The following is an 11,530-nucleotide window of genomic DNA, read 5'->3' on the forward strand; positions in this document are numbered from 1 at the left end:
AACAAATAACCATGAGGGTCATTACAACATCTACTAGTAAAAGGATTTTCGTTCGTAAAAGTAAAGAAGAAGGACATACATGAGGGCTCATGGGAGGGAGGCCAAGTAGGTCGGTCGAAACCACATCAGGAAACTCGCAAACCACAGGGACGGAGTCAAGCGATGGACTCTTAGCACTAACATCCCAAACATAAGTTAGAAATGAATCACAACTTCTCAATATCATCACCAATCCTAATATAAGAAATTATCCGTATTAGTGCGCGACTAATACGACCCTACCACACAACCGGGGCAAGGAAAGGCTTAAGTACAAGTCCTAACAAAATAATAGAAGACCGAATGATAAGGAGATAATTAATACATGCCTACATTCAGATCAAAATCTATAATATCATAGACAATAAGATCAACATAACTACTAAACTCCCTAACAATCACTAAACACGATCTTTATATCCGATCAATAACTAAAGAATCATCGACAGTGGTAGCTATATGTATTGGAATAGATGAAAACTTCAAACATAAACTCATCCCCAATGCAAAATAAGCATAAACATAAGAAAATATAGAATTAGGATCAATCAAAAGAGAAACTGGCTGATGGGATAAAACAATTTTAGCTATGATTAAAGCATTTGAAGCCTAATCCTCATATCTACCCAAGTTTCATATAGCAATATAGATATTGAAAGACTCATATACTTGTATAGAATACAATTTTATAGATTGAGAACTTTTTGAGATGATTCAAAAAAGAAAGGCAATCTTTTGAGGGCTCATGGAATGTTTTCTCTAATTTCAAGGTAGGTTATGACTTACTATCATATATTATGCTTGAACAATAGTTTATTGCATACAGTGGTATTTGTTGGGCGTATTTGCAAAAATTGGTGACTTGAACGATTTATTATATATGTTAAATCTAGGTTGAAACTTAACTAATAAAAATTATATGACATGACCTATTGTATTATGTTTGTCGTATCACTCTAATTTAAGTGATATATCGTACGTAGATGAGTTAGAGTCCTAAAGGCACTGTGATGCAATCAATCTTCTTATTCGAGAAGGTTTATGGCATAAAGGAGTCATGTTGAAAGACACTTTTGAGAGAGAATTACATATTCTTGTTGTATTTAATTCTTCTTTTATACTTATATATACCAAAAGAAAATGATTTCAACAATTTAACATTATATTTAATCTTGCTACATTTGAATCATATTTCATATATGTATTTTACAGGAAAATTATTCCTACAGGATTTAAATATGCATGTGAAATAAAAATGGTTTAAGTGAGCTCGAGGGAAAACAATTATTGATGGCTATATAAGACTCGTAAGTTTTCTATAGGTTCCATCTTACAATGTGTCACAACGAGATGGTCTATACTGGGACATCATTAGTTTTTTTTAATAAAAGTACAACAATTAGTTATTACGTTTTATTTCATATAATTATTTTTATTGCTTTGAAACTTTTTAATTGTTGCCTTATCTATTGATTCATATGTAAGAATCAAACGATCGTAGTTAAATGTCTTATCCTCGTTTTCTCAAGTTATTGAATTGTTATGCTAAATTCAAATTAGAAAGGTTTACTTCAAACCTTTTATGATTTAGACGTTTAAGTCTTACTAAGTCAACCTATGATATCTTTTTAATACACATCTAATCGCACTTTACTAAAGTGTGTGATTGTCTTATCTAAAAGATTAAGTTGTTATATAGAGCACACTTTTATTATTTAGCTATATTCTCAACACGCCCCTTCACATCCGGACCTATTTTTTTATAGGCCAAGCTTGTGGATTTTTTTTAATAATGGGTTGCAGTGAAATTCGATCTCAGGGCAGAAAATAATGGGTTGCAGTAAAATTTGATCTCAGGACCTTTGCCTACTCTAATATCAACTTGAAGTGTGTGATCATCTCATCTAAAAGCTTAAGTTGTTAGTGATAGAACATTTTTAATATTCAATTATATTCTTAGCATACTTATACTACCCTTTAAATCTTTGAATGCAAATTCTAGCACTAGGAGATCCTAGTGATTCAGCTTGTCAACAACAATGTAGAATTCATAGGTTTGACAAGCTACCATGATCTAAAAGCATTCCCTACCTTTCTCTATCCTTATAATTATGGTTTTTACTATTCAAAATAGTTTTGTAATCATTGAAACTGTTTTAATCACTTTTAAATTCTCTTCAACTAGTGACACTATGTTTTTGTTGTATTTTGTTACATCTACAATATTTTTCTTTTATTTAAGCTTTATATTGAGCCTTTCTTCAACTTTTACTATGATTTTTAGATTTTTGGTTTGAAATTATTTCATATGAAAGATTGCTTTAACTAGAAGTAGATGGTGTAGATGTTGTCATGACCTTGATTTTTGAACCGTGAAGTCATCAATTATTATAAACATGAATACAAGACCAATAATAACATACCCAGTGTTTTCCCACAAAGTGGGCTTCGGGGGGCTCTGGGTGGTAAAGCGTACACAGTTCATACCACTATCTTAGATAAAGTTGATTATAAATATGAATATAAGAAAATAAATGTAGAAGGCACAATGTACCCCTATACTATTAGAAATGGTTTATATATATCCTTCATTATACTTTTGGTCTAAATATACTATTTTCTTTATACTTTGGGTATAATTACACCCCTGCACTAATAGAAATAGTTTAAATATAACCCTTGTTATGCTTTCAATCAAAATATGCCTTTTCTGAAATACTTTGGGTCCAATTATTCCCCTTCCATTTTAGTTTTGGTCCAAATTAATATAACCTCATTATACTTTTATGTTGATTTACCCCCTACCCCCACCCCCACCCCCACACCCTACTTTTATATAGGTGATTTTCCCTTATTATTTACAAATAAACATGTTATCCATATTAACAATTTATCTTCCTACAATCTTTCTTTGACCTCACAATGAACAAAATTCTTTACAAGAAATTTTTGAAGTTTTGACATATAAGGATAATCATTTTCTTTTGCCAACATCTTTTGGCTTAAAATCAAATTTCAAAACTTATAATTGAAATGACCATATAAGGAAGATTACCATATATAAATTCATGAGAAATTTTGTATATTTGATAAATGAATCATTAATGTCTGTGGAAAAGTACATAGAAAGAGGTGGTCCAAAGAATTTAAAGTGTTCGGATAGAGAAACAAATAATTAAAAAAAGAAGAAAAAGAAATAGAAGATGACAAAAAAAGTTGAGAAAACATAAAATGGATTGAATTGAGATGGTTTAAATGGGTGAATGTAAAAAATAAGGGTAAATCAACATAAAAGAATAATGAGAGAGTGATATTTTGTAATGCCCTGAGGCTACCCATTAGACATCACATGATGCTTAGAACTACAAATAGCCCCAGAGCTAACTCATGATATCTACTTAGAACTAAATGCGAATTATATACTCAAAATATGAACATAAACTTGATTTTTAAATCAAAATTTTAGTGGGTAAACAATCTCAACAAAAAAACTATAAACTAAACATCAACTAGGAAGTTTTGATGTCTAAAAATAACTAACAAGTATTGAGAAGCCTCTAAACATATTGAAGAGCCACCGAGATAGACCCTAGATGATCCAAACTAAAAAAATATAAAGTCTGAGCATGAGCATTACTAAACTGCTGAATGAAAACATAATCTAGGACCTTGGAACATGAGAACTCACCAATTGACAGTAGTTAGGAAGCGGTGATCATGGATATTGTGCTACTTAGAACGAATACCAGAACCTACATTATGAAAAATTGTAGCCACATAGACATATATATGATTAGTACTTATGGAATGTACTAAGTAAATAAGGGTAAATTCAATAAGTAAAAACTGATATAAATCATAATATTAAAACATCCATGCTAAGTGTATACAAACTCACCATAATCATGAATAAACTGAGATACTCTAAATCATAAATTTGGTAAAATTAGTGAGTCGTTGGTCTTTGTTTCTGAAATCATATTTTTTGTAAGATATTTTAATGACCGACATAAACCATGTACACTAATATAGAGTCCAACATATAGCCTATTTTGAGAAGGGTTGTTTTATACTTTAACATTTTTAAAGAACCTTACTTGGTATGAATTCACTCATGAAAAGGAAGATACTCTCAAGTAGCAAGGACTTCATCCAAAGGGAGACCCTGTCAACTAATAAAGACCCATTTAACCTATAGTGGAACATAGTTTGGGAATTTAGGTGCTAAACTTATTAGTGGAAAATTTACCACTCAGTTATATCCAAATATGAGCACACTATGATGAAATAATTATGTATATGAGGCTAATTATATATTAAAATCCACTAATTTCCAGTGTTGGTAATCTTGCAGGAAACCTGATGAAATTGAGATAATACAAAGCTAGAAAAGATAAAATGGGAGCAAGAGTAACCAAATCTGAAATTCATGCGTAAGAGTAGATGCTCGGGTAAGGTGATTAAGGCCTGAGGTTCATGATCATGACCAGTCAACAAGTCAATAGCATGGCAATCACGACAGAAAATTTATGATAGTACGAGTAGCGAATGCAGTCAAGTGATGATGATTATGGTGGCACATAAAAGCTACAGGGGGCGAATGGAAATTTTACAGAGTTGAATCCCAAATCTCGAAAGGAAAAAACCTTGCACAATTAAGGAATCTTTCATGTAATTTTACCAAATTTAAGTAGGGAGAAACATTTTAATTTTTGAGAAGTACAATTATTAGTCAATTTCTAAGAGATTTTTAGTTGTATTTTGAGATTGAAGTTTGGATTATTCTTGCTTTTCTTCAATAGATGCATTGAATGCTAAACTAGGTATATCTCTTTTCTCTGATTTCATGAGAAGCTAAATTCATATCTTGGGGTTATGTTTAATTAGATGTCTAACTTTTTGAGGGTGTTAATTGTTAGTCTAGATAACTAGTTAAGAAGCTTGGGTTTTTCTATTACTCTAGATTGGATTAAGAATTGTGGGTTAAAACCCTAATAGACTTGGATCTCGTATCATCATTGAAAGTGGAATATGGGTGATGTTTAATAGTGAACTCACTTTGATTTATCTTCTCTCATAGAATTATCTTTGAAATAGAGATGTTGTGTGGATTTTCTACGTTCATAAGCATTATCTTAAAAATAAGTATTCCAGTATGAAGTATTGGATTGATTATTTTGATACGCGCATGAGGTATTTGAAAGAATCCATGAGTGAAATGTAAGTGCAAGGCGATCATTGTCAATATAATAACCCAACAAGAGTTGAGTTCGAATCCATGAGGAACAATGTGAATGGAGAATGGGTAAGTTTGAAATGAAATTACTTACTAAATTCAAACTTCGGATACAAAGATTTAGGGATTTTAAATATTTTCAAAGAAATAATTAATTTTGGGCTTTTAAATGACTATTTCAAGACTAAGAATAATTAGCGTATAATAAATTAAAATAGATCTTGGGAGTATTCTTTCCTAGGGGAAAGTTAAGCAAGGGAACATGATAATTCGGTGAAAACTCTAATTGTTGATGATGTGTTATGCTAGGTTTAAAGTCCTTGAAGCTAGTTCTTCAACAAAACCTCAAATATGTCACTCATTGGCTCTTTCAAGTACCTAACGAGTGTGTCAATTAAAGCAACCCAATGCCATAATTAGGCATCCCTATTTCTAGGATGGTACCCAAGGGATAACCAATCTCATATTCACTCTTATGTCTAAGATTGTGAAAATTAGCAAACTAAGCCCAATAATTATCTGCTACTACCTTGGTTCCCATATCCCTCATTCAAGGATGATGAAGGTTCCTAATGATCACCCAAACCCCTCTTTAAAGGATGATTTAGGCTCGTAAGAGCTTCAGGTTTTCACCCATAAACCCATTTTATGTATTTAGGCCTTTCACCTATAAATTCCAATCAATTTACTCAAGCAATAGTATAACCCAACCCCAACACATTAGCATATACACAAATGAATCACAACCCACATATAAATGTACCATATTCTAACATAATCCCACGAGGAAGAACTAGCACCTCATAAATATAATAAACAAAAATATACCAAAATCTCCATCAATTTGATTCATAAAAAATAAATAGAATGCAATCCACACTTTAAATTCCAATGAATTCTTAATGGGATTTGATAATTCTTCACTTTAGAGTTTCTCTAATTAATTCTTGCCTCAAATTAATATATATTCAAGCTCCAAGATCCAAGTAATAAAACCTAGACTAAGGATAAGATAATATGTATGATAAAAGATGGTGTGAAGAAGGAACTAAAAACTCTTATTTAAGCACCAATTCCATATTTTCCAAAATTAGAAATATTCCCTTGAAAAATCTTTGCTCTAGTGCGATCACCATCTTTGGACCATGATCACAACACCAAGATCACAGTAGTCATATCGCAATCACACACCACATGAATTGTTGACTGATCATGATCGCGGTAACTGAGTATCGACTCCTGGGCCTACAATTGTAGCTTTTGTTCTTTTTGCTCACATTTCTTCTTTTACACCTTCTCCTTAGCTCATTTTTATCAAGTTTCCTTGTACATCATCTCATATTATTTTTACCTATACAAATGAGCATTAAGTAAGAAAGTAACAACAAATAAATAAAAAAGCAAGATAATTTAGGCTTAAAAATGCTAGTAAGTTGTCAAATTGATGATTTATCACTAAAAACATAACTAAACTTTACACTAGCCTTATATTACCCAAACATAAATGACCCCTAAGGTAGCATAAGCCCAAGTTCTTTTTTTTAATTTGATTTACTATTCACCTTTTAAATCCCTCATTAATGTTATTGTGTGATTTTTCTTAACAAAGATTTACACAAAACCCCCCAATTTTACTTTAATGTTTTGGTTTTGTTGTGCATTACGGGTTAACTTCTAGTTAACTCTTAATACATGAAAGGTGTTGAAAGCTAGTTTTCACTTCTTGTTGATACGACCCTTACTCTTGTTAGATTTATATTGATGTCAACCGCCTTGCAATAAAATAATGGTGTAAGCTGACCTTTACAAAAAATGGCATCATTGTGGAGAAGTGAAGCTTAGTTTTCTCTTTTGTGGTGTTGTCAGTGAAAGTGGTTAGTCGTAGTGCTTTTATTTACCTTGTTTGTTGTTTTTGTTTTGATAAGTGATTTTCGTATTAATCACGACACCATGAGCCACAATAAGAGAAATGAAGACTATTTTTGTAGACGCCTCAAGGAAGAGGATCATCTTAATAATGTAGGGAGTGCAAGCATAATCTGAATCCCACTTGATGAGGGAAATAAGGTATTCTATGTTACAAGTGTAATGCTCCACATAGTACAAATAAAATGCTTATTTGGGGGTCAAGCTCAAGAAAATGCAAACCTCCATTTGAAAAACTCCATTGAGGCGTGCGCTGCATTTAATATTTTGTATATTAATCAAGTGTCTATTTGATTGATCCTTTTCCCATTCTTATTGATGGGAGAGGAAATTTTGTGGTTGAGATCTTTATCTATCGGGTCTATTACATGTTTGGTTGAACTTATGGAAGTTTTTTCAGATTGATATTTTCCCCCATCTAGAATGCTACAACTAATAGATGGAATTACAAATTTATCTCAGCTTAGTGGTGACCCCTTATATGAGGTGTGGAAAAGGTTCAATGACAAAGTCATTTAATGCCTGAACCATGAAGTTCCATAGAAGATGATTCTCCAAATATTTTATAGGGCATTAAACTAACTAAATTAGATGGTGGTGGATAATGCGTCAGGTGGTTCTTTTGTGAAGTTGTCATATCATGTTGTGACAAAACAACTTTAGTAAGTCACTAATAAAAATGGGCGATGGCATACTTGGGACTCTAAATATACCATAGTTTCCCCTACCACATCTTATGTCAACAAAGAGCAAAGAAAGAAGGACAAAAAAAGGAAAGAAAATATGGCTAAGGTGATGACCCAATTGTATCTCCTTACTAAAAACATAATGGGAGAACCTACAAAATCTATTAATGTCATTCCTCTCAAGTTATTAAAGGTTATGATTAGTATGAAGCTAAGGCACTCTATGAAGATATAAGGTTTTGGCAAATTACCTGGGGGGTTCTTACCCGGTTTATCAAAGACAAGGCAGGAATCAAGGTTAGAATGATCGAGACCACGATTATGATTGGCGTGATTGAGAAAGGGATAAGGATTAAGATTGGAGGGACAAAGAGAGATGTTATGATAAAAATTTTCCCCCTTATGATTATATCAAGGACAAGGAATCAAGCTCATTAGAGCTCAAAAATTTCAAAACCGAGGATGTACTTGCTAGAATTTTGATGCGTATTTAAGGTACTGATAAAATGGTAAGAGAGATGAAACTTAACCAAATCATCATTTCACATTAAGTTTTTATCAAAAATTAAAGACACAAATTGGGAAAATTTTGAACCTAATCAATGCTAGGCCAAAAGTAGGTCTATCTAGTGACAATGAAAAATCCAAAGAATGTTGCCCAGGTTATGGACATAGTGACTAGAAATATGAATCATGTTGGGCTTGTAATTAAAGTGGGGTAAAATTCGCTTGATGATAAAATGAATGTTAATAGGAAGTGGTATGAATCTCCAAATAATGGTGCTATAAAGGTTCTTGAAGAGGGTGATGACGAGCCAATAATAGTTGAAAAGAATGATGATGTAGAAGAAACTCTAAAAGTGATTGATAGGGATAAGAAAATGGGGAATGAACCTCAAAGCATTCGATTTCCCCAAATCTAAATTTGTCCACAATTTGCACAATGGTCAAAGAATAAAGATGAGAAAGCCAAGCTCAAAAATTTGCTTAAAAATATTAGCAACCTCTCAATTAATATGCACTATTAGAGTCTCTTCAAAAGACCTCAGGGTGTGCTAAATCAATGATAAACAAGATTTTCCAAGAATCGACTTATGGATGGTGAGACTATTGATGTAACCCATATTTTTAGCACCACATTTCAAATGCCTTTTCGGAGAAAGACAAAGACACGGGTACTTTTACAATCCTTTGGACCATTAGTAATCACAAATTTCAAAAGGCATTCTGTGACCTTGGTTCTAGTATTAATTTTATGCCATATGTTATGTATCAAAGGCTAGGGTTGGTAGATCCTGCACCTACCACCATGATACTATGTATAGCAGATCTCTCAATTAAGAAACTGGTTGGAGTGTTATACAATGTATTGGTACAGGTTGATTGGTCCATCCTCCAGATAGATTTTGCTATTCTTGATTGTGATATCAGTCATGAGATACCAATCATACTTGGGAGACCATTTTAGCAATTGGAAGAGCTCTATTTTATAAGGAGTATGGAGAAATAAGGTTTCAGGTGCATCATGATGAAGTCTCTTTTCGTGTGTAGAAAACTAAGTAGAAACCAATAAAGCTACAATTGGTGTCTGTGATCGATTTTATGGATGAAGTACTGGATCTTGGTTTACTTTAGCTAAAGAATCCAACTTGAGAATTGATGGACATTTTGCCAAGACCTTAAATTAGCTGTTGGATTGGAGTCACCCATCATTGCCATTAAATTAGCCCGTATCCTTTATATTTTTATTGTTAGAGTAATTTTTATTTTGTTTTTGAGTAATACATGAAATTATGGCACTATAAGGTGTTTTAGAGAAATTGAGTCATGGGAAGTTTGGTAGAATTTAGTGGGAATATAGATAGCCAAAAATAGGGGAGCAAAAGAATGCCTCGATTACTGTGATCAAATTCACCATTCTATCATGATTGTGATTGTTGTGTCCTCACGATCATAATCCTTTGGACATAATAAAGGAATCTAATAAATATGAAAAGACACCTCAAAATGGTTTAAACCACACTCCCTTTCAAATTAGTCATAATTGCACCCATTTTAACTTGTGCTAAGGGCATCCAAAACTGCATAGCATCCCCTCTGCATCCTCTTATCTGGTATGTTTTCTAATTTTTCTCTTGTATACCTATTTATGAGCCTTATAGTGCATGTGTAAGATAGTATCTTACATCTATGAATTGTTTGTTTTAGTAGTGTTCTAATTGCTATTGATGATGTGGGGGCTGTGAAACACCTAGGCTTTGGACCCTTAGAAAATTTCCCCAAGTTTTGAGGTTCTGGGTTAGGTACAGATTGAGCATACTATTTGTATGCTATGGTATGAATAGTACCCTCCCCTCTCGTATAGAGATCATTTTAGGTTGGTATCACACTAACCAACAAATGGTTTAGTCCCTACTAAGTCATATCTTAAGGTACGTATCATATACAACCTAGTCATATGAAGCGTTGTTTTTTTATCTTGTTAACATTGGCTTGGGTACGTGTTACTTTATAGAAATCTTACCCTTGGATATGTGTCGTGCTTGGATATTCGTACTTTTGATAGTTTAGGGGTTCGTGGTGAAGCATATGGTATGATTTAGAGTATCACTCCTACCCTAGGGTACAATTTAGGCATGGAGTCGTACCCTCTTGGGAGTTCATTTTACAGCTTTTAGCTAAGGATATTTTGGATATTTCCCAAACCTAAATCCTTATGACCCATGACATATAAAACCATTTGGCCCATTATTCTTCACATATACAGGATGAATACATTCCAAAACACTCTCAAAAACTTCTCTACGAAGATTGGGCCTAGGGTTTAATAAAGACACTATCTAGAGACTTGAAGACCAAGAATCCATCCATGAATTATCCTATAAAAGGCATGCATCTCTTCCATCATTGTTAGTTCAAAAATATCATCTATTTTAATGCATATTGTTGAGTATTGCTTACGTTTGATCTAAATAATGTCTTTACATGTTTTTAGTGATGGTTTGCATATGTGGGTACTTCTTGATTGTATTTTAATGAATGGGTCATGGGTAACCCTAGTCTTAGTGATTTTTTCCTTGGTATTGATATTGTACAAGGTGTTTGTGAAAATGTTTAAAGAAAATCTTTAGTCACATGGTAAAAGTGTTTTAAACTAAGGAAACGTCTAAATAAGTATGAATTGTTTAAAAACGATTTTTTAAAGGTCTTGTTGGCAATGAAATAGTGTAAATGGAAACCTTGGTGGTTCAACTGATTAAAATGGGTTTGAGTCCCTAAGCCTTGTGTCCTAGTTGGATAATAGGCTAGAGCGCCAGAAGTCATATAAATGGATGATTGATTATAACACCTCGAGACTACCCCCTGGATGTCACACGATGCTTAGGACCATAAGTTGTCCCAAGACAACCCTTATACTGGCATAACTCGTGAGAAATTCAATAAGTTACATTAATTTGAAAGAAATAAGCGAAAGAGATGTCTTTTTTTAATATGGTCCAAACCAAAACTATCAAAAGGGATTACAACTCTGGTCATACAAAAAAAAATTGAAATTAAATACATCAACTATACTGACGGTCTATGAAGCCTCTACTAATATTGACTATAGGTAGCCAGGACATGAACCCCAACTATCTCAAAT

At 32.8% G+C, this 11,530-nt stretch overlaps 1 non-coding gene across 1 annotated transcript; it reads right to left on the reverse strand.

Moving 5' to 3' along the window:
• Nucleotides 1–7,630: 7,630 nt before the first annotated feature.
• On the reverse strand, nucleotides 7,631–7,736 carry LOC124899900. Its single transcript, XR_007057461.1, has one exon. It is a non-coding gene; the product is annotated as a small nucleolar RNA R71 (small nucleolar RNA).
• Nucleotides 7,737–11,530: the final 3,794 nt, after the last annotated feature.

This window comes from Capsicum annuum, chromosome 6, assembly GCF_002878395.1.
Source record: "Capsicum annuum cultivar UCD-10X-F1 chromosome 6, UCD10Xv1.1, whole genome shotgun sequence".
Taxonomy (NCBI): domain Eukaryota; kingdom Viridiplantae; phylum Streptophyta; class Magnoliopsida; order Solanales; family Solanaceae; genus Capsicum; species Capsicum annuum.